This window comes from Notamacropus eugenii, chromosome X (genome assembly GCF_028372415.1).
Source record: "Notamacropus eugenii isolate mMacEug1 chromosome X, mMacEug1.pri_v2, whole genome shotgun sequence".
Taxonomy (NCBI): domain Eukaryota; kingdom Metazoa; phylum Chordata; class Mammalia; order Diprotodontia; family Macropodidae; genus Notamacropus; species Notamacropus eugenii.
In genome coordinates this window covers 55999826-56022535 of record NC_092879.1, presented here as the reverse complement: position 1 = coordinate 56022535, position 22710 = coordinate 55999826, and the positions used below count along the sequence as shown (strand labels likewise).

The 22710-nt window shown below is 39.9% G+C and overlaps 1 pseudogene; it reads right to left on the bottom strand.

Moving 5' to 3' along the window:
* Positions 1–523: 523 nt before the first annotated feature.
* LOC140516325 (inosine-5'-monophosphate dehydrogenase 2-like) lies at positions 524–5343 on the bottom strand (annotated as a pseudogene).
* Positions 5344–22710: the final 17367 nt, after the last annotated feature.

Genomic DNA, 22710 nt, shown 5'->3' with positions numbered 1-22710 from the left:
TTGAATTTGTGCTTCCAGACCTGAGCTGCTGTCCTGGGTAGGTCCAAATCAAATGTCAGCTTTGAGTATCCTTGTATTGCAGGCTTAGCTCAGAGCTCTGGGTGTTGAATTGGGGCTCCTGGCCCCACTTGGATACACTTCATTGTTGGCTTGGGCCTAGGGCTGAGTGATTTGCTTTGGCCATTCCTATCCTGCTAGCTTGGGGCTTTGGGCCCTGAGTCAGGGCCCTCAGCCTTGGACTGCTGGCCAGGGAAGAGGGCTGAGTCTATGGTCAGCTTTGAGCATCCCTGTGCTACAGATCTAGCCTGGAGTTCTGGGCAAGCTATCAGTTAGACTGGAGTCCACAGCCTGGCTCACTCTCTGGTTCCTTGACTATAGCTGAATTTATGATCTTGAACTGGAAAGATGACACATAATAGTTTCTCCTTAGATTCCTCATCCACTACTCGGTCCAGCATTCTTTTTAGATCATTGTTGGAGTAGTTGTGGGTAGAACTGGGCTGTACTGTTTCTTCCTATTTTGTCATCTTGTCTGAGTCTTGATCTTGTTAATTTGAAAGATGGCATTTACTTTGGACAAATCCTGTACAACCACATTGGCACTAATTTGAGCCAGCAGGTCAAGCTAGTACTTACCATCCTCAGGGGTATCAATGTATACTCCATATAGCAGCTGCTTCTTTGTGTCCTTGTATGCCAATGGATAATCCTAGTCCTTCATCAGGGCTGTGTGGACAATGATGGCCACTAACTCATCATCTTCATTCACAATGGCCATCTTTTCATTCTTGTTCTGCTGTAGGAGTTTTTAAAAAATAGTATTTGATTTTTCCAATTATATGGATTTTTAACGTTCATTTTTAAATAAAATTTTGAGTTCTGGATTTTCTCCCTCCCTCTCTTCTCTTACCCCTCCCTAAGATAGTAAGTTGTTTGGTATAGGTTATATATGTATAATCATATAAAACATATTTCCATATTAGTCATGTTATGAAAGAAGAAATCATTTGCAAAAAATATTTGCAGTTTGCAAAAGAAAAAAAACATGAAAAAATAAAATGAAAATAGTATGCTTCCATTTGCATTCAGGATTCATTTGGATGTGGATAACATTTTCCATCATGAGTCTTTTGGAGTTGTCTTAGATTCTTGCATTGCTGAGAAGACCTAAGTCAATCATAGTTGATCATCATACGATGTTGCTGTTGCTGTGTACGATGTTCTACTGGTTCTGCTCACTTCACTTTGCATCCATTCATGTAAGTCTTTTCAGGTTTTTCTGAAGTCCACCTACTCATCATTTCTTATAGCACAATAGTATTCCATTACATTCAAATGCCACAACTTGTTCAGTCATGCCCTAACTGATGGATATCCCCTCAACTTCTAATTCTTTGCCACCACCAAAAGAACTGCTATAAATATTTTTGTACATGTGGGTCTTTTTCCCATTTTTATGATCTCTTTGGGATATAGACCTAGCAGTGGTATTGATGGATCAAAGGGTATGCACATTTTTATGGCCCTTTGGGCATAGTTCCAAACTGTTCTCCAGAATGGTTGGGTCAGTTCACAACTCCGCCAACAGTATCTGCTGTAGGATGTTAATTGATTCCTCTAATGTAATCCCAACAGGAGCCACCATCACAGCTTCTCAATTTGTTATGGTATTGTCCAGAAAGTAGTCATACTCCTGCTTCTTGAGAAAGTTGATATCTTGAAAGGAGATGATGCCCACTAGGCAAATACCTATCTTGCCATTGTCTGTGAAGGGAATCTCACGGATGCCATACTTTGCTTTTGCTTCAGACATGTCCCTGATTCCTTTAGAGCTCAGGACCACAGGGTTAGTAATCAATCCCTGTTCATATTTCTTCACTTTGTTCACTTCTTAAGACTGGAATTCTGTGATGCAATTGTGACAAATAAAACCGATGCCTCTCGTGGATGCCATGGCAATGTCTATTCCAGTCTCAGTAACTGTGTCCACTGGAAAAGAGTCAAGTGCAGTCTTTAAGGTTATCTTCATGGTTGGTGCTGAAGTCAGGTCCTCAGGTTCTCCCTCTAAGCTATTTCACTTGGCTATCTCATCAGCTCCCATGGATTCAACAATCATTCCTGTGCTGATGATTTCCAGATCAACTTAGCCAGCACTAACCTCTCTGCCTACCTCCAATCTTGTTTCTCTGTCAATAGGCCAATAGGTATCTTTACCAAGATGTGTTCTAGATATCTTAAGCTCAGCATGTTCAAGAGTGAACTTATCTTCCCCCTCAAATTCTCTCTTCTTTCGAATATCCTTATTAATGCTGAGGGTACCACTATCCTCATAGTCACCCAGTATCACAACTTAGAGGTCATCTTCTACCCTTCCCTCTTTCTCTCTCATCCCTCATATCCAACATGCTGTAAAGGCCTGTCAATTTTACCTTGGTAACATGTCTAGCATATGCCCGCTTCCTTCCTCTGATACTCCCACCACCCTGCTACAGGTCTGAAGCATCTCATACCTGGACTACTCTAATAAACTTGCTGGTGGCCTCTCTGCCACAAGTCTCTCCCTACTCAAGTCCATCCTCCACTCAGTTTTCAAATGGATTTTCCTCAAGTACAGGTCCCATGTCTCCTCCTTATTCAATCAACTTTAGTGGCTCCTTCTCATCTTTAGGATCAAACAGAAACTCTTCTGCCTGATATTCAAAGCCCTTCATAACCTATCTCTTTGATATAGCGACACTGGTCTCTTTGCTGTTCCTTGAATGAGACGCTCCATTTTCTGACTTTGCATTTTCATTGGCTGTCCCCCATGCCTGGAATACTTTCCTTGATTCTACCTCCTGGCATCCTTGGGTCCTTTCAAATCTCAGCTAAAGAATCCTACCTTCTATATATAGAAGACTTTCCCGATCCACCTTAATTCTAGTGCCTTTTCTATTAATGATCTCCAGTTTATCCTGTATATATCTTGTTTCTACATAGTTGTCTAAATGTTGTCTTTCCCATTATACTGTAAACTCTGTGTGGAATTCTTTTACCTTCTTTTGGCATCCCCAGAGCCTAGCACAGTGCCTGGAAAATAGTGTTGTTATTCAGTCGTATCTGACTCTTCATTAACCCATTTGGGATTTTCCTGGCAAAGATACTGGAGTGGTTTGCCCTTTCCTTCTCCAGCTCATTTATAGCTGAAGAAACTGAGGCCAACACGGTGAAGTGACTTGTCCAGGGTCACACAGCTAGTAAGTGTTTGAGGCCGTATTTGAATGCAGGAAGATGAAGTCTTCCTGACTCCAGACCTAGAACTTTAGCCACTGCAGCTACACCTAGCTGCTCCTGCAAAATATTGGATGCTTAATAAATGCTTGTTGACAGACTGGCTGACTATCACCTGAGAAGATGAGGAAATCATTAGAAGTGAGCCTATCCCTTCAGTAATGTACCCATTGTCCTGGATTTAAGTATAGTAGCTGATCAAAGTCTGCCATGAATGGGTCAAGGAAGGATGACATGAATAAGTAGGGCAGGAGGAAAAGAGACCTGGCCCACACCACTGATTCTTCTCCCACAGAAGCTGATTTTTCTCTTGAAATATTTTGGAATATCCTGCTATGGTTCCATGCCCTCTTGGGAATCTACAATGTTCTGTGTTTCTTCAGGTGTTACTTCAATTTCCTTTGTTTTGCAATATTTATTTAGAGAGTTTTGCAATCTCTTGGTAATCATCTTCCCTTCAAATTTTAGTGTCTTCTCCATTGATTTATCTCCTCATGCTCTAGGTTTTTAACTGAATTTTCTTCCACTTGAGATTATTGTTGATTTTAGCCTTTCCCCCCTTATATTCTTTTGCTCAGTTTCTGACTTCTCTCCCTTTGATGGTAGATTTACCCCAAGGACTAGACCTCAGAGCTTTATTAGCTTCCTCACACATTGGGGAATTGACTTTGCACCAGCCTTGGTTCCTGTCCCAAGTAGTTTCTGGTGGGGGGTAAAGGATTGACTCAAGCTCGATTCTAGAGTTGAATCCACTTTTCTTCAGTCTTCGTACAGCCTCACTTGTCCTCCCCCTGCTCCAGTTCCCTCCAATCTCTCATTCCCTTGTAGCCTGGAATTAGAGTCTGCCGCTTTTTGGTAGATTGGGAAATGTTTCCAGCAGAGCCTCTGCAGCCTTGGGGCTCCCTAAGTCGGCAGAAGCCCCCCTTGTAATTCCCTTGAGCTCCACTATTTTTTGCAGTAGGACACTGAGGGAAGGACAGGAGTAGAATGTGCCTGCAGAGACTATAGCAGGAAGGAAATTCCTGAGAGAGTCCCAAAGCACCAGTCAGTCCATGGAATACTCTGTCCACTCTTCCAGAGAGTGGACATTGGTGGGGAAGGAGTGCTGAGTGAACACCTTAAGTTTGGGTATTCTCCATTGTTATTCCACTAATTATCTTGCTTGACTTCTTATTTTCCTATTCTGGGGAAACTACTGTAACTTTGATACCTCTGGCACATAATTCCTTTTTTGAGGTAGTTGAGGTTTTTTTTTGTTTTTTGAGAGTTACTAGGAATAGGAAAATAGTTCTCAATTTTGTTGGTCATGTGATCCATGAGTATTCAAAGAAAAAAATAAATAGTCCTTATCCTCAAGGAGCTTATAGTTTAGGTGGGGGAGACAACGTGAATATATATATAAGATATAAACAATTTCAAACTGAATTAAGATGGGGATACAGCACTAGCAGCTGGGGGGAATGAGACAAGGATTCATGTAGAAAGAGATGCTTGAGCAGAGTTTTTGTCAAATTGCCTTTAGTTTTGTCCCTTATCATTCTCCCCATCTCTGTCCCCAAGTCTTCTCTACCCCAGTTCAATATTTCCAGTTCCTTCAAACAATTCTTATGAACTGATTTTAAGGCCTTTCAACAACCTGCTCACCCATATCCCAATGTCCTCTACCTTATCAATGTGCTAGAATTTTACTATCATGGAAAGAGATTTGGAATCAGAGAGCCTAGGTTCAAATCCCCATTCTGCTCCTTACTGTTTGGGTAACCTTGGTATGGGTCTCAATTTCCTCAGTTGTAAAATGAGCTCTAAATCTATAAGCCTACATTTTTTGGAGAGGACAAATACATTACCAGACCCATACCCTGACACAGGGACCCTAGAACTGTTTTCTCCTTGGTTCCTCTGGAAGGGGATCTTGCTTGCAGGGGAAACCTGATCTAGCACTAGGACCAGAATGGGAGTTTCTTGGAATACAAAGGCAGTGGTGGTTTCAGAGGTTGACCAGTGTAGCAGAGATGTGGGGAACACCTGAATTGCTGAACTGGAGCACTTCCCATGGGGCTGGACATATGCCATAGCCTTTTGTTATAGTCTCTATATAGAAACTCAAGAATCCTCCTGATTTGTTGCTGTTCAGTCATTTTTAGTCTTGTTCAACTCTCTGTGATCCCATTTGGGATTTTCTTTGCAAAGATACTGGAGTGATTTGCCATTTCCTTCTCTAGCTCATTTAACAGATGAGGAAACTGAGACAAACAGGGTTAAGTGACTTGCACAGGATCACCCAGCTAGTAGGTGTGTGAGGCTAGATTTCAACTCAGAAAGATGAGTCTTCCTGATTCCAAGCCCAGTGCTCTATCTATCCGCTGAATCACCTAGCAGATTTCTTCTGATTACCCTCTTTCATGGAAGCCAACCAAAGTGTTGAACCCCTGTTTGGCTTCCATGTCTGTACCTCACCAAATGAAGACCGAGAGAAGAAGCAACTTCAAATCATAGACAGGGATATAAGAAGTGGGAGCTGTAGAATGGATGGAAATTTTGCAGAATTTTGAGCTTTAAGAATTTCTCTAACTGAAATTCAGCAAAGTGGTTTCATGGTGCTCTTTATTTTGATCTATAATCAGTTGACGGGTTGTTTTTTTTTTTGAGGGAAGCTAGGGAAGGTTAGCGCATTTAATTTTGTGTTTCATTTAAAATTTGGTATACATTCATGATAGATTTCCGGTGTAATCTGTAAGGAATGACAAAGCTTTTCCATTTTAATAAAACGACTGCCCTTCCTTTTGATCTGTTACTTCACAAAGCCTTTTGTGAAAATGTACAATCCATTTCTTTCTAGCATGATAACATTCTAAATATTACTTTTCATTATTATGAATAATACAGTGATGTTAGAGGTAGACACAGTCATTTCATGTACTTTTGCAAAACAGAGAATTTGTAATGGGAATAATAAGGTGAGAGAGAGACTAATTTATAATTTAATTTTTTATTAAGCTTGGAGGCAAGGCAGACTATTTAGCACAGTGTTTTCCTCTGCAAGGTAGGTAAGTTAGACTATGGTCAGAAAAAGCTATTCATTTTCTCAAAAGATTATCCTGTCTTTGTTAAATTGCTAAATTACATTTTCAATTTTATAAGACTGCTCTTTCATTTGTGCAGAAATTATGATTCTTGGACAGACTCCCCTCCCTTCTTAAAGCACACCTGTTCAACCCATTCATTTGAGTCTTCTTATGATACTTATATTTTGCATACATTTCTTTGGGGACTAGCTAATAAATTTTGAAAGCTGTTTCTGAAGGAAGAAGCAGGTCTTTAGATTTTCAAAAGTCCAAAAAAATTCCCTCTTTGCCTTCCTAAGGCAATATTATGCCTTTGGAATATCCATTTGGATGATAAAATGATTTCCCGGCTCTTACTATACTGGTCTTTCTTTTTATTTGGTAGTTTTATTGCAGGGTCTCTCAAGGATAAGCATCTGACCCATTAATAATCATCCAGTAAGCTCTGAACTGGTGCTCATTTTCTCCACATGACTTAATGGCACAAATAGAGTGACGTTTATTCTGGGCATGTCTCAGGGACACTTTAGTAAGATGGTTTTGATGGACTGTATAGCTTGATGCCCTCCCCCTACCCTCCAATATTCCCACTCACACCCATCTTTAGTCCCTCTTGGCCCTTCCCTTCTCTCCATCACCCCCGAGAAGATGGTGAGTTTTACGGATCATTTGGAAGCCAATGCTATTTGCTGTGTGTGTGAGGAGGTAAGGGCTGAATCTCAATTCAGAAAGATCATTTTCCCCACTGCTGTTTATCATGATGATGGCTGGTTGAAAATCACACACGTCCTCACCTCCAGTCTGGGCCTCAGCCACAGGTAGAGTGTGGTGGCAGATGGGAGGTTAGCTACCTGGCAGGACTATTCCCTAGCAACTTATGACATTGGCATTGACTTTTTTCTTATCTGAACTAAGGAACTACTAACAATAATGACAATAATAGCAACAATATTTCTATGTCTTTCTATACCCATTAACCATTTTCTTTATTAAAAATTAAATCCAGATTTCATTGATTTTTTTGTGCTGAATTCACTTCCCAATAATCCCCCTTGCTCCTCCCACTGATATAGAACACTGGCCATATCTGTCAATGTATGTCTCATTGAGCACCTGTAGTTCATTGTCTCTCTGCTAAAGAAAGGAGATGAATGCTCCACTGTCAGTCCTCTGAGGTCACTGCATTTACTCAAATTCTTATGCCTTTAAATGTTATTTTTCTTTACATTATTTTAGTCATTGTGCAAAGTGTTTTATTACTTGTTTGGTTGCTTTTTTTGGTTCTATTTACTTAACTCCGTACCAGTTCATATAAGCCTTGAAGAATTTCCAAAGTGTTTTTACATACATGATCTAACATGATCCTCACAACAGCTCAGTGAAGAAAGCAAAGCAAGAACATTTTACACGTAAGAAAACTGAGGCTTAGAGAGGTGAAGTGATTCATCCAAGGCTAAACATGGTAGAGTTAGTACTTGAACTTAGGGTGTTTTTGACAGACTCCCCACAAAGTCTGATACTCTTATCCACCTTTACAAAAAAGGGTCATCTTTCTCTCTGGGTGCCAAGTTCTTTTTCCAGGGTGATCTAAGGAAACTGAGAGCAAGAGAAGGTACATGTGAGAAGAGAGTATTGTATACTCTTCACCTGTCCACCTTCTGAAATCACAGAATTTGAGAGTCAGAAGGGATTTAGTGCCATTTAGACCAAGCCATACATCAGAAAGAAGCCCTATTATTGTATGAGACAAAAAAACCCACCCAACCCCCAAATCATCACCCTTGTATTGCAACCAGGCTGGGATTCCTGAGTATTTTAACATTGAGATTACATGCTAAGTAACTGGATCAAAAGTAAAATGTTGCATTATTCCTTGGGCTCCTAAGAATCTGGATGTCTGACCTCATATAAACAACCAACCTACCCAACTGGATCACTGAACTAGAGATGGAATGAACCCTAGAGATCTTGTCACTCATCTTTCATATGAGAAAATTGAGGCCTGGAAAGATGAAACAATTCGTTCAAGGACACCTAGGTAATGAGTGGCGGGGGCGAGGGGTAAAGTAGAAGATCTGTGAGGATGATGGGTCATTTGGTGTTGCTTTCATCATGACTCAATGCTATAAAGTCTTCCACCTCCTATATATTTCCAGGTGAGGCCATACTCAGACTCTCAGGAAAGTGATGAGTGGGCTGAGCACTTCAGGACTCTTCACCCTGCCCAAAGTTCACCCAGTAGTTTGCCCAGAGGGATTGGTCAGATTGCTAAATTGTCAAGCTTGTACAAACATCAGTTTAAAAGCATACTGAATAATTTAATTATTTGCTCTCTCCAAATGGTACATGCCATTGCATATGTAGATTTTATAGCAACACAAGGCATGAGCTAGACCTATAGGTACTGGGACCCAAAGACATGGGGAGAAAAATAGTTGTGTAGTTTACACACTGATTATTAACCATCAGTAATTGGGTTATATTCATTCATTTGGCTAGCATTTATGACCAAGGTATCATGCTAGATGTTGGGAAGACGGGGCAGGAATTCAAAGATAAATAGGGAAGAAAGGCAGAGTGGTGTATTAGATAGAGGTTTGACTTGGGTTCAAGTCCCACTTCTGCTATCTACTGGACATGTGACCTTGGACAAATCACAACCTCTCAGAAAACTCTCAAAGAATATGTTATAGACAAATTGGTGATCTGTATCAGTAGAGGGAATTTCCATACCATCATTTCCCCATGCAGATGAAATCATAGGTCTGAACCCTCTTGTCCACTCAAATATGGATCTATAGATTAACACCATGTTGTGGAAAGGACAATGGATTTGGGGTCAAAGGACCTTAGGCAAGTCACTTACTCATTCCTTTTCTATAAAATAAAGGAGTAAGACTAGACCAGGGGTGGGGAACCTGCAACCTCCAGGCCACATGTGGCTTCCTAGGTCCTTGGGTGCAGCCTTGGACTAAGTCCAAGTTTTACAGAACAAATTTTTTATTAAGGGGATTTGTTCTGTAAAGTTTGGATTCAGTTAAAGAGCTGTACTTGAGCACCTAGAGGGCCACACATGGCCTTGAGGTCGCAGGTTCCCTACCCCTGGTCTAGATAAAGCCTAAGCTGCAGTGTGCTGGTAAATGTTTAACACTTGGCTCTCTGGGAAAAAAATGTACTCATTTTCAGGTATCAGGTTCAGTTTGCATTATTAACATTTTCTCCACTGCTTCCTTAACTCAACAAAACGATAAATCCAGTCCTGCTTTGTAGCAGTTGCTAATTTTCAAGGTGTAAATACTTACACTGAAAATCTAACCCTCTGGCTGTGAGCCCATTCAAGCTGCTTCCAACACATCCCTGCCCTTAAGGTTTCCTTTTCACTTCAAGCCTATGATCCTATGACTTGTGTTCAAATCCCAGTGCAATCGCTAATTAGCTGCATGACTTTGTCAATTTGTTTGTATGCATGCATGACAAGTCACTTTTTTCCTCTGTTTGGGTGTTGGTTTTATCCTCTGTAAAATTAAGGGACTGGACTAGATATACTTCATGGTTCCCATGACATCCAATGAAAGAAGCATAATTGCAGAATATAGACCATAGTCCTGCGATGACATCAGTTATATCCTGAATGGCAATGAATAGCTATAGAATGTGGACCACCTGGACCTGTTTGTAGGATGAGAAGCCCCATGAAATAAGGAGAGAAATGTCACAAGGCACCACGTGAATCAGTATATGACAAAAGAGGACATATGTGCTTTACAGATTCCATGTGAATCAGTACATGAGAGAATAGGACATATATTCCATGAGAATCAGTATGTGGCAAAATAGAACATATGTGCTTTATCGATTCCCGGAACTAAGAAATACAGGAGAGCTTATTTGCTTTATCAAAAGATTACTTAAAATGAAAAACTATCTAATTGAGATAAGATTTTGTTCACAAAAATCCAATTTGCATATGGTTTTCCAGAAGCACATCTGTTCCCTTTTAATTGGTGCTTTTGATTTTTTTTACATTGCTGTCACTTTCCAATACCTTTCTTCTCACAATAGAACCTGCCCTTATAAAAAGAAAAGAAATACAGTTGAGCAAAACAAACTGACATATTGACTGTGCTGACATCTTATGCCACATTCCATGCTTGGAGTCCACCTCCCCTCTGTGGAGAAGAGAAAGGTATATTTCATCATCAGTCCTCTGGAGTCAAGTTTAGTCAATGCATTGATTTCAGTTCCTGTGTCTTATGGTGTTATTTTCCTTTAAATTATTATTTTTTAATGTTTATTTTTAGTTTTCAACATTTATTTCCACAAAATTTGAGTTCCAAATTTTCTCCCCATCTTTCCCTCCCCCCACCCCAAAACATTGAGCATTGTGATTACCCCTTCCTTCAATCTGCCCTCTCTTCTATCTCACCCCTCCCTTCCCTTATCCCCATCTTTTCTTCTAGGGCAAGATAGATCTCTTTACCCCATTACCTGTATTTCTTATTTCCCAGTTGCATGCAAAAACAATTCTCAACATTCGTTCCTAAAACTTTGAGTTCCAACTTTTCTCCCTTCCTCTCTCCCCACCCATCCCCACTGAGAAGGTAAGCAATTCAATATAAGCTATATATGTGTAACTTTGCAAAAATCTTCCATAATAGTCATGTTGTATAATACTAACTATATTTCCCTCCATTCTATTCTGCCTCCCATTTATTTGATTCTCTCTTTTGACCTTGTCCCTCCCTAAAAGTGTTTACTTCTAATTACTCCCTCCTCCCATTTGTCCTCCCTTCTATCATCCCCCCATGCCCCACTTATCCTCTTCTCCCGTACTTTCCTGTAGCATAAGATAGATTTTCATACCAAATTGAGTGTGCATGTTATTCCCTCCTTAAGCCAAATGTGATGAGAGTAAGTTTCACTTTTTCTCTCTCACCTCCCCCCTTTCCCCCTCCATTGAAAAAGCTTTTTCTTGCCTGTTTTATTAGAGGTAATTTGCCTTATTCCATTTTTCCCTTTCTCCTCTCAATATATTCCTCTCTCACCCCTTAATTTTACTTTTTAGATATCATCCCTTCCTATTCAACTCACCCTGTGCCCTCTGTGTGTGTGTGTGTGTGTATATATATATATATATATATATATATATATATATATATATATATATATATATATATATATATATATATATATATATATATATATATATGTCTAATTCCTCCAACTACCCAAATACTGAGAAAAGTCTCAAGAGTTACAAATATTGTCTTTCCATGTAGGAATATAAACAGTTCAACTTTAGTAAGTCCTTAGCATTTCTCTTTCCTGTTTACCTTTTCATGCTTTTCTTGACTCTTGTGTTTGAAAGCCAAATTTTCTCTTCAACTCTGGTCTTTTCATCAAGAATGCTTGAAAGTCCTCTACTTCATTGAATTACCATTTTTTTCCCCTGAAGTATTATACTCAGTTTTGCTGGGTAGGCGATTCTTGGTTTTAATCCTAATTCCTTTGACTTCTGGAGTATCCTATTCCAAGCCCTTTGATCCCTTAATGTAGAAGCTGCTAAATCTTGTGTTATCCTGATTATATTTTCACAATACTCAAATGGTTTCTTTCTAGCTGCTTGAAATATTTTCTTCTTAACCTGGGAACTCTGGAATTTGGCTACAATAATCCTAGGAGTTTTCCTTTTTGGATCTTTTTCGAGAGGTGATTGGTGAATTCTTTCAATATTTATTTTACCCTCTGGTTCTAGAATATCAGGGCAGTTTTCCTTGATAATTTCGTGAAAGATGATGTCTAGGCTCTTTTTTTAATCATGACTGTCAGGTAGTCCCGTAATTTTTAAATTGTCTCTCCTGGATCTATTATTCAGCTCAGTTGCTTTTCCATTGAGATATTTCACATTGTCTTCTATTTTTTCATTCTTTTGGTTTTATTTTGTAATTTCTTTGTTTCTCATAAAGTCATTAGCTTCCATCTGCTCCATTCTAATTTTTAAAGAGCTATTTTCTTCAGTGAGCTTTTGAATCTCTTTTTCCATTTGACTAATTCTGCTTTTTAAAGCATTCTTCTCCTCATTGGCTTTTTGGACCTCTTTTGTCATTTGAGTTAGTCTGTTTTTAAGGGTGTTATTTTATTCAGCATTTTTTGGGTCTCCTTTAGCAAGCTGTTGACTCACTTCTCATGATTTTCTTGCACGGCTCTCATTTCTCTTCTCAATTTTTCCTCCAAGTCTCTTACTGCATGGCCCGGGCTGCACTCTGCTCTGAGCATGGTGTGATAGACCTTTCCTCTTGGCCTTCCAGGCTGTCTTGAGCTGGTAATCTCTTTTACTCTGTCATTTTGTGGCTTTTGTGACTCTAGAATTTGTTTAGAGTCATTTTTTACAGGTATTTTACGGGCTATTGGAGAGAGCTTTTACAAGTCTGTCCTTCTACTCCACCATCTTGGCTCCATCCCCTTAAATTATTTTTAAAAATTTATTTTTACTCTAAACTCAATAAACACCAAAGAAAAATGTGCATTTCCATATACATAGAACAAAAAGGAGGATTGTACATGAAGTAGCAGATTTCCTTTATATACAGCTTGATTTTCTTTTAAAGCATGTAATAAGATCAACCTGTAATGTTCAAGGTTTTGTTTTTCATCTGTGCTTCTTTCTGCCCTTCCTTCTGTTTTCTTCATTTAAAAATATTCCAGTGACCCATTTTGGGGTTACTCCATCATTATCCCTGTCTTCTTCCCACCCCATTCTTATTATAAAAAAGAAAAAGTAAAACAAAGCCTTTGTAACAAATATGCATCCTCAAACAAAACAAATTCCTACATTGGCTGTGTCCAAAAATGTATGTCTTATTCTGTATCTTGAGTCCATTACCTACCTCTGTCTCAACAGATAGGTAATATGCTTCATCATGGATCCATTGGAATCCTGGGTGATCATCAGATCAGAGTTCTCAAGTCTTTAGACGTACTTTTTAAAAAAAATGTTATGATTGTATAATTTGTCCTGATTCTGCTTACTTCAGGCTTCAGGTCTTTCTGGGTTTCTCTGCAACTGTCCATTTCATCATTTTTTATGGTATAGTAGTATTCCATTACATTTGTGTACCTTAATTTGCTTAGCCATTCCCCAATAAATGGGTATCATCTTTAGTTTCTAGTTCTTTGCTACTATGAAAAGTGTCATTCCAAATAATTTTATACCTAAAAGTCCTTTTTCTCTTTATTTGACTTCTTTGGTATGATTGGGTCAATGAAAATGGACTATTTGGTGATTGGGGGGGTATAGTTCTTAATTGTTTTCCAGAATGACAGCCAATTAACAACTCTACCAACTATGTAAACATTGTGCCTGTTTTCCAAGGAAGTCAGCAGGTAGAAGTGAGAGGGGAAAGATCCTAGATATGAGGCAAAGCCAGAGAAACTTCATGGAGCTTGGAGATGGAGTATCTTGTACAAGGAACCAGTTGGTCAATGTCATTGCATGATATAGTACATGGAAGGAGGGGGAGTAACATATAAGAAAACTAAAAAGCTAGGACTTAGTGAGGTTATGAAGGGCTTTAAAAGCCAAACTGAAGATTTTCCATTTGATCCTGAAGGTAATAGGGAGCCACTGGAGTTAATTGAGTAGTAGGGTGATATGGTCAGACCTGAATTTTAGGAAGATCACTTTGAGAGCTGAGTGGACGAGGCTGGAGTGGGGAGAGGTAGGGAGAATAGCTAGCCAACAATTTCAGTAGTCCAGGTGTGAGGTGATGAGAGACTGAACCAAGGTGGTGACAGTGTCAGAGGAGAGAAGGAGCACTTATGACAGATGTTATGAAGGTAGAATTTGATAGGACTTGGCAACATATTGGATGTTGAGGAGGGGGTAAGAGACAGACAGTGAAGAATCTAGGATGGCAAGCAGGTTGTGAACTTGAGTGTCTGGAAAGGGTGTGATACCTAGACAGTAATAGGGAAGTTAGGAAGAGGGGAGGATTTGATGGGGGAGGATTTGAGTTTAGTTTTGGACATGTTGAGCTTACGATGCTTATTCAGTTCCAGATATCTAATAAGCAGTTGGAGATGTGAAATTAGAAGTCGAGAGAGTTTAGGGATGGATAGCTATGAGAATCATCTGCATAGAAACAACAGTGGAATTGATGGGAGCTGATGAAATCCCTGAGTAAGATAGTACAGAGGGAGAAGAGAGAGCACCCAGGACAGAGCCTCAGGAGACATCTATGATTAGATGGTCAGACCTATATAAAAGGAAACTGAAAAAGAGTAATTGAACAGAAAACAAGGAGAGCCCCGAAAGAGTAGTGCCACAAAAAGTAAGAGAAGAGAGGATCAAGGAGAAGGAGGTGACTGAAAGGCTGCAAGGAGGTCAAGAAGGATAAGAATTGAGAAAAGACATTGGAATTAGGGAATCACTGGTAACTTTTGAGGGAACACTTTCAGTTGAATGATAAGGTCAGAAGCCAGATTGCAAAGAGTTCTCAAAAAAGTGAATTTACACAACGCCTAGCCCAAAGTGGGTGCTTAATAGATGCTCTTGCACTTAATGACATTTTGTTGATTGAGAAGAAAGAAGTGGAGGCACTTCTCCTCCTGCTGTAGATGCTTTCTCCAGGAGTTTAGCCACAAAGGGAGGAGAGATGTAGGAAAATGCTAATGGGGACTGATAGATCAAGTATGGTTTTTAAGAATGTGGGAAAGATGGATGTATTTGTATTCAGAAGGAAAGCTGCCAGTAGACAGGGAGAGATTGAATATCGATGAAGAGAGTGGGGATGGTAGAAAGGGCAAGCAATTGGAGAGGGCAGGGTGGGGGATCACAAGTTCATGTGGGGAACTTTGCTTTTTGGCAAGGAGAAGTGGGATGGGGGCAGGGAGGGGAGGCAATAGTTAGGAAAAGTTTATGAGTGATGTGAGATGAAGAAGTGGAAAGAGAGGGGGCTCTTGGTAAATGGTCTCAAATTCTTTTCAGGGAAATATGAGTCAAGGTTCTCAGCTGAGGGAGGGGACAAGGGAGTGTGGCAAAAGGGAAAGTGGGAAAGAAACTCAAGTAGAAGACAGTGTAGGGTTGAGCTGGTTCATGGGAGTGGGGGTGTCAAAATGGGGAAGGGAGGAAAATGTAGCCAGTCAGGAGTAATGACTTGGGAAAGAAGCGAGGGTTGAGGGGATTGGAGGTCATAGTTAAGGTAAAGAACAGGGTTATGGGATTTAGGGAGAGGGAACAGAATACCATAATGCTAAAGATTATGATTGAACATGAAAGTATCGCTTGGAGGTGATAGCAAGGTCAAGGGTATAACCATCTTGAACACAGCTAAGGTGTGATGAAAAAAGTGAGACATGGAAAATGAATAGATCAGACAACTAGGAAATTAAACAATTTGAGGGAGTGTCTACACCACCTGACTTGTGTATAGTCTTAAAAGGGTTATCTAAAGTACTGGGAGGTTAAGCAAATGCATCTCTGCTCATACAGACACTATATAAGGTGTCTTCAAAGTTTTGGTGCATTAAGCTGTGCAAAATTAATCCTGTATTTCAGAAGAATGACTTGGACTCAGGTCTTGTTGACTCCAAGACTGCCCTTTCCCCCATTACGTGAGACCACATTGCCTCTCAGGAGGTAACCAGTACAAGTGATATTATTCCTGTTTTGCAGATGAAGATGTAGAAGCTCAGAAATTTAATTTGACTTGTCTTGGCTAGCAAATGTTACAGCCAGGACTTTAAGTGAGGTCTTCTGATCCTCAACCCCCACTCTCAAAATTCTAGTGTTAGAGGATTGAGAGGAAAGCAGCAAATGGTAGAGAAGGAAGAACACTATTTAACCTGGGAATGACACTTGAAAAAGGTAGGATTTCATTTTCTAAAATTTGATTTTAATTTTTATGAACATTTATTATCTCTCCCTCCCAATTCCCTCCTTCCCTGAATGATCAATAAAAGGGAAAAAGAAAACTCTCATAACAAATATGTGTGGTCTAGCAAAACAGATACCTATCTTTGCCATGTCCAAAAATGGCTATCTGATTATGCATCCTGAGTGGATAGCATGTGTCATTAGTCTTCTGGAATTGTACTTGGCCACAGCATTGATCAGAGTTCTTAAACCCTTCAGAGTTGTTTTTTCTTTATAAAGTTGTTTTTCTTTATCCTAATTCTGTGGGCTTCAGTTTGGATCAATTCATAGAAGTTTCCACGTTTCCTCTACAATTGTATATTTCATCAATTCTTATGCCGTATTAATATTCCATTACACGAGTCCACCATAATTTGTTTAGCCATTCCCTGGCCACTCCCTTAATTCTCAGTTTGGGGCTACCGTGAACAGAGAAGCTCTAAATTATTTTGTGTATATGGGTCCTTTTTTACTTTCTTTGTTTTCTGTGAGGGTATAGGCCTAGTAGTAGAATTGCTGGGGTATGAACAGGTTAGTGACTTTTTGGGCATAGTTCTAAATTGCTTTCTAGAATGGCTGGAGCGTTTCAGAGGTCCACCAATAGCACATTAATGTACCTGTTTTTCCACAGCTCCGTCAACATTTGTTATTTTCCCCATTTGTCATCCTTGCCAATCTGATGGGTGTGAGGTGAAGATGGGGCTCAGACTGGTCCTTGAAGGGAAGTTTAGGATTTTGCTAAGTGGAAAGGGTGAAAGGAGGGCCTTCCTGGCTAGTGGGACAGCACACCCAAAAAGTTGGAGGCAGGAATGAACTTGACATTGGGTCAGAAGGGTTGAGAGCAGTGACTGAAGCAGTATATTCACCTATCTGGAACTACAAACACAGGTGTGGTCATTCGCAGTGGAAGGCAGTAACCATCCAACTGGGATGGGATAGTTGACTGAGGATAACTGCCTCAGTCACTTATAACCTACTATTTTGGGCAGATTACTCAACTTCTCTGAGCTTCAGTTTCCTCGTGTGTAAAAATGATGGAATTGGACTAAATGGCCTTTAATGTCTCTTCCATCCCTAGAGCTATGATCCTATGAACTTGTTGCCCAGTGTCCAGGTCTGTTTGGATGAGTATGGGAGGGATTCAGCATCTGAGATAACAATATGTCACAAAGAATGATACAAATGAGGATCACAGGTTTAATGCTTGAAGGGCCCTTTGAGACCAGGGAGTTCAACCTACACATTTTATAGATGGGGAAATTGAGGCTGAGAGAAGAATTGACCAAGATCACATTTGTAGGAGCATCATAGATAGATATAGGGCTAGAAAATACCTCAAAGGTCGTCTAGTCCAGTCTCCTCATTTTACAGATAAGGAAACTAAGGCCCAACAAGGTTGAATGGCTTGCCAAGGTAACTCAGGTAGCAAGCAAGTGGCAGAGTTGGCATTTTTACTCATATCCTCTGAATTCAAATCCGCTCTTTTTCCCAATATACAATATAACCAGCTAGAGGAAAGGGCAGAGTCTGGAATCAAATCCAGGTCTTCTGCCTTCAGTTCCAGTGAGTGATAATGGCCATGAGGAGTGAGAAGATCTGGATTAGTATCCCAGTTCTGCCACAGGATGCCCATGTGACCTTGGACAAGTCATTCTCTCTTTTTGGGTCTCAGTTTACTTATCTCTAAAACAAAAGAGTTTAATTAGCATCCCTCCCAGCTCCAATAATCTGTATCCTTGAGGTTCATAGAGGGAGAATCAACTCATCCAAGATCACAGAGTGAGTTTGGGGACAGTAAGAAGAGTTGTGTCTAGGTTCCTCAGTCCCCAGCTCTCAGTCCCCTGCTCAGTTCTCTGCACTATGTTATTTTGCTGTGGGTACAACATGATTCAATGAGGCTGCAGCACAGTGATGAGCAGCCTGAAAGATACAGATAATGGATGCAAAAGCTTCCACCGGTGCCTAAGTCACCAGCAGGGACTCATGAAGGCCCCGGGAGAGCCTGGCTTGAGGTGGACAAGCTCAAGGAAATGCTACCAGATTGGGACTTTGCAGATAACAACCCATCTTTATGGGTTCCTTTCCATTCTGCCTCTATCCCCCTTGAATGGCTGCAGACCAGATGCAAGGAAGAGGTCGTTAACACATACTCATTACAGGCTCTAGGAAGTGAGTGGCTTTTATGGAGTGCACCCCTGCTGCCGATTTGGCTGTTGTTTCCGTGGCTGCTAGGCCGGCTGAATTCTCCCCAAATGCCCAAGGGGCACCAGGCTCGCCAACAGGAAGATGCTTAATTGTGAATCCTGGGAGCCAAGATGGTTCCCTTTACAGCCCCAAGGCCCTCCAAAGGGGATTCTGCAAAGCAGAGCTTCCCCAAGGGTGCTAGGTAATGAGAATGATTCATGATCCAGCCCAGAAAAAGCACCAGTCTGGCATTGGTGCTAGCTGAGCCTTAGGCAGGGGAGCTGAACACGTATCGAAGAGGAAGAATGGTGCAGTCTTCTAGACCTGGCCCTGTTACTAATTCACTGTGTGATACCAGTTTGCATCTACCATTTACCTCTTGGTGCCTCAGTTTCCTCACTATACTTCATTATACTTCAAGGATGAGGGTTTCCATTAGGGAGGACACTTTTCATAAATACTAATTTTTACAAATGAGAAACTTGGGCCTAGACAGGTTAAGTTGACTCTGAGGTTGGTACTATTATCTGCATTTTATCTCCATACTGATAGTGCAGTGGATAGAGTGGGAGATGTTGAGTCAGAAATACCTGTGACTTATGTCCTCAGATACTTACTACCTGTTTGATCCTGTGCAAATCACTTCACCTTTCTCACCCTCAGTTTCCATAGCTAGAAAATGGGCTTAACAATAATTCCAATCTCCCAGGGTTTCTGGGAAGCCACTCTGTGACTTAAGAGTTGGTCTTCAACTTTGACTGTGACTGAAAAATGAATCACCCTGTGGCCAGCCTGGTGGTGAGTCTCTCTTTCTCCACACTTGGCTAGGCTGGTCCTTGGAAAGGCAGGGTGGTATAGTTAAAAACACACTGTCTCTGGAGTCATAGAACATGGATTTAAATCCTGTCTCTGCCCCTTATTACTAATGTGACCTTGGACAAGTCACTTCCCTTCCCTGGGCCTCAGTTTCCTCATCTGATAAAAAGGGAAGGGTTGGACTTTATGGCCTCAGAGATCCCTTCTGGCTCTAGAACTAGGATCCTATTCGTAATCTTAGGAAATTCCTCTAACTTCTCTGTGCCTTAGTTTCCTTTCTCTGTAAAATGAGATTCCCCCTGTTCCAGCTCTTAATTGATAAGTCTTTGGTTCTTGAAAAACAGACATTCAGCTCATCACCAGGTTTGTACCCAAATCCTGGGCAGCATGAGGGCAGCAGCCATAGCTTGTGCTTCACCAGCAGAATCTTCAAAAATTGGGGGGAGAACTTTAAGGAGATTGCTCATCTGTAAAATGGGACTAATTGAACATATCCTCCCTACCTTTGGAGTGAGAGTAAAGATCCCAAAGGCCTTTACATATGCAACAATCCTACATGGATAAATGTTCTTGTTATTATACAGTGATGCTCCTTGCATATTAGCTTGTTAGAATGTGAGATTTTTGGGAGCAGGGACTAACTTCCTTTTCTATGTTCACCTTCATTGATTGACATAGTGTCTTGCACGTAGCAAGTGCTGTGTTTTCTATTCATTCATTCATCCATTCACTCATTCACTCACTCACTCACTTACTCATTCACTTACTCACTCACTCACTTACTTACTTATGCAGGGGTCACCTGACCTTGGTTCTACTACTAGGATTCTCTTCCATCCAGAGAGGACCTTTTGTTCTCAGAAAGTCATTTAGAAACAATGGTTGGACTCCATACTCCTCAGCGGAGTTAGCAAGTGTCATCAAGTTCACTGTAAAGCTGTCAAGGCTACCTTCTCAGCCCCTTCTCAGTGTGGCAGGGTTTGAAAGCAGGAGACAGAAGGCTTGAGCTTCATTTGTCATTCATTGAGCTTGGCATAGTTCCCTTGCTGCCCTCTGGGCTGAGGAAAGACAGTACCACTGATAAGATGGAGAATGAGCTTTCACTATCCTTTATTACATCAAGTTAATTAGAAGTCTGGGTGGCCACTCTCCTTAGGCTTGTTTTCTGTGACCCTAGGGAAGTCTCCTCACTTCTCTAGCTTCAGTTTCCTCATCTGTAAAATGGGCGATGGAAACATTTGCACTACTAACCTAAGTGGGGGTGGGGGCGGTGTATACCTTAAAGAAGCAGAGAAATATGAGATACTATCTTCTGTGAAGTTGCTACTATAAATAATTATGCTCCTTTTACAGATGACTAGACAGGTTAAGCTGGCTTGGAGGTTGGTGCTATTATCTCCATTTTATCTCCAGACTAGTGGCACAGTAGATAGAATGGTAGACATTGAGTCACAAACACTCGTGTCCTTAGGAAGACCTAGGTCCTCAGACACTTACTAGCCGTTTGCCCCTGGGCAAATCACTTCACCTCTCTCACCCTCAGTTTCTACATCTATAAATTGGGGATAACAATAGCACTGACCTTCCATGATGACTGTGAGGATCAAATGAAAAAAATATATGTAAGGCACTTTGCAAATCTTTAAAGGGCTATTGATGTGCTAGCTGTTCTGATTCTTATTATTGCTATTGATCTGGTCAATTATGCTGATAGTTTTCATAATATTGAACCAGTCCTGCATTCCTGGCATAAATCCCACCTGGTTATAGTGTATGATACTTGTGATATATTGTTGTAATTTCCTTGCTAGTATCTTATTTAAATTTTTTGCATTGATATTCATTAAAGAAATTGGTCTACAGTTTTCTTTCTCTGCTTTCTCTCTCCCTGGTTTAGTTATCAAAACTATATCTCTGTCATAAAAGGAATGTGATAGGGCTCTTTCTTTACCTATTTTTTTCAAAACAGTTTATATAGTATTGGGATTAATTGTTCTTTAAATATTTGGGAGAATTCACTTGTGAATCCATCTTGTCCTGGAAAATTTTTTCTTAGGGAACTCATTCATGACTTGTTCAATTTCTTTTTTTAAAGATGGGATTATTTAACTTTCTGTTTCCTCAGCTGTTAATCTGGGCAGTTTATTTTTTGTAAGTATTCACCCATTTCACTAAGATTTTTAAGTTTTACTAGCATACAATGGGGTAAAATAACTCCTACTAATTACTTTAATTCCATCTTCATTGGTGGTTTATTCACCCTTTTCATTTTTGATACTAGTCATCTAGTTTTCTTTTTTTTAAATGAAATTAACCAATGTTTTATCTATTTTATTGTTTTTTTATAAAACCAGTTTTTAGTTTTATTTATTAGTTCAATTGTTTTAGCTTTCAATTTTATTAACTTCTTTGATTTTCAAGATTTCTATTTTGGTGTTTAATTGAGGATCTTTAATTTGTTTTTTTTCTATTTTTCTTAGTTGAGGGCCCAATTCATTGATCTACTCTTTTTCTTTTTTATTGATGTACACATTTAGAGATATAAATTTTCCCCTAAGTACTGCTTCGGCTGCATCCCACAAATTTTGGAATGTTTTCTTATTCTTGTCAATCGCTTTAATGAAATTATTGATTATTTATATGATTTGTTCCTTGATCCACTAATTCTTTAGGATTAGATGATCTTTCCAATTAGCTTATAATTTATGCTTCCACAGTCCTTTATTAAATGTAATTTTGGTTACATTATGGTCTGAGAAGGCTACATTTAATATTTCTGCTTTTGTGGAAAGTCTTCAATTTCATTAAATATCCATTTTTTCTTTGAAGGATTATATTCAATTTCTCTGAGTAGGTGATTGATTGTTGGTTATAATATCAGCTCATTTGCCTTCCAGAATATCATATTCCAAGTCCTCCACTCTTTTAATGTAGTAGCTGCTAGATCTTGTGTGATCCTGACCATGGCCCCATTTGAATTGGTATTTGAATGGTTGCTTTAGGGCTGTTGAAGTATTTTCTCTTTGACCTGGAAGCTCTGGAATTTAGGTATAACATTCCTGGGAGTTTTTATTTTGGGATTTTGTTCATGTGATAATTGGTAGATTCTTCCAATTTCTACTTTACACTCTTGTTGTAGGATATTTGGGTGGATTTCCTTGATAATTTCTTGAAAAATGATGTCTAGGTGCTTTCTTTGATCATGGCTTTCAGGTAATCCAATAATTCTTGAATTCTCTCTCTCACTTTCCAATGACTTTTCTCTGCTATAAAGCCATTTCTTGGAACAAAGAAGCCTAGTTAAGCAGAACAAATGAACACATTGCAAGTCTACCAATGTCTACCCATCTGTAGTCCGTTCTCTTGTTTGATTCTCAGAACAACTCTGTGAGACTGGTGCCATAATTATGCCTATTTTAAAGAAGAGGGAATTGAGGCCTAAAGAGGTTAGATGACTGTGAG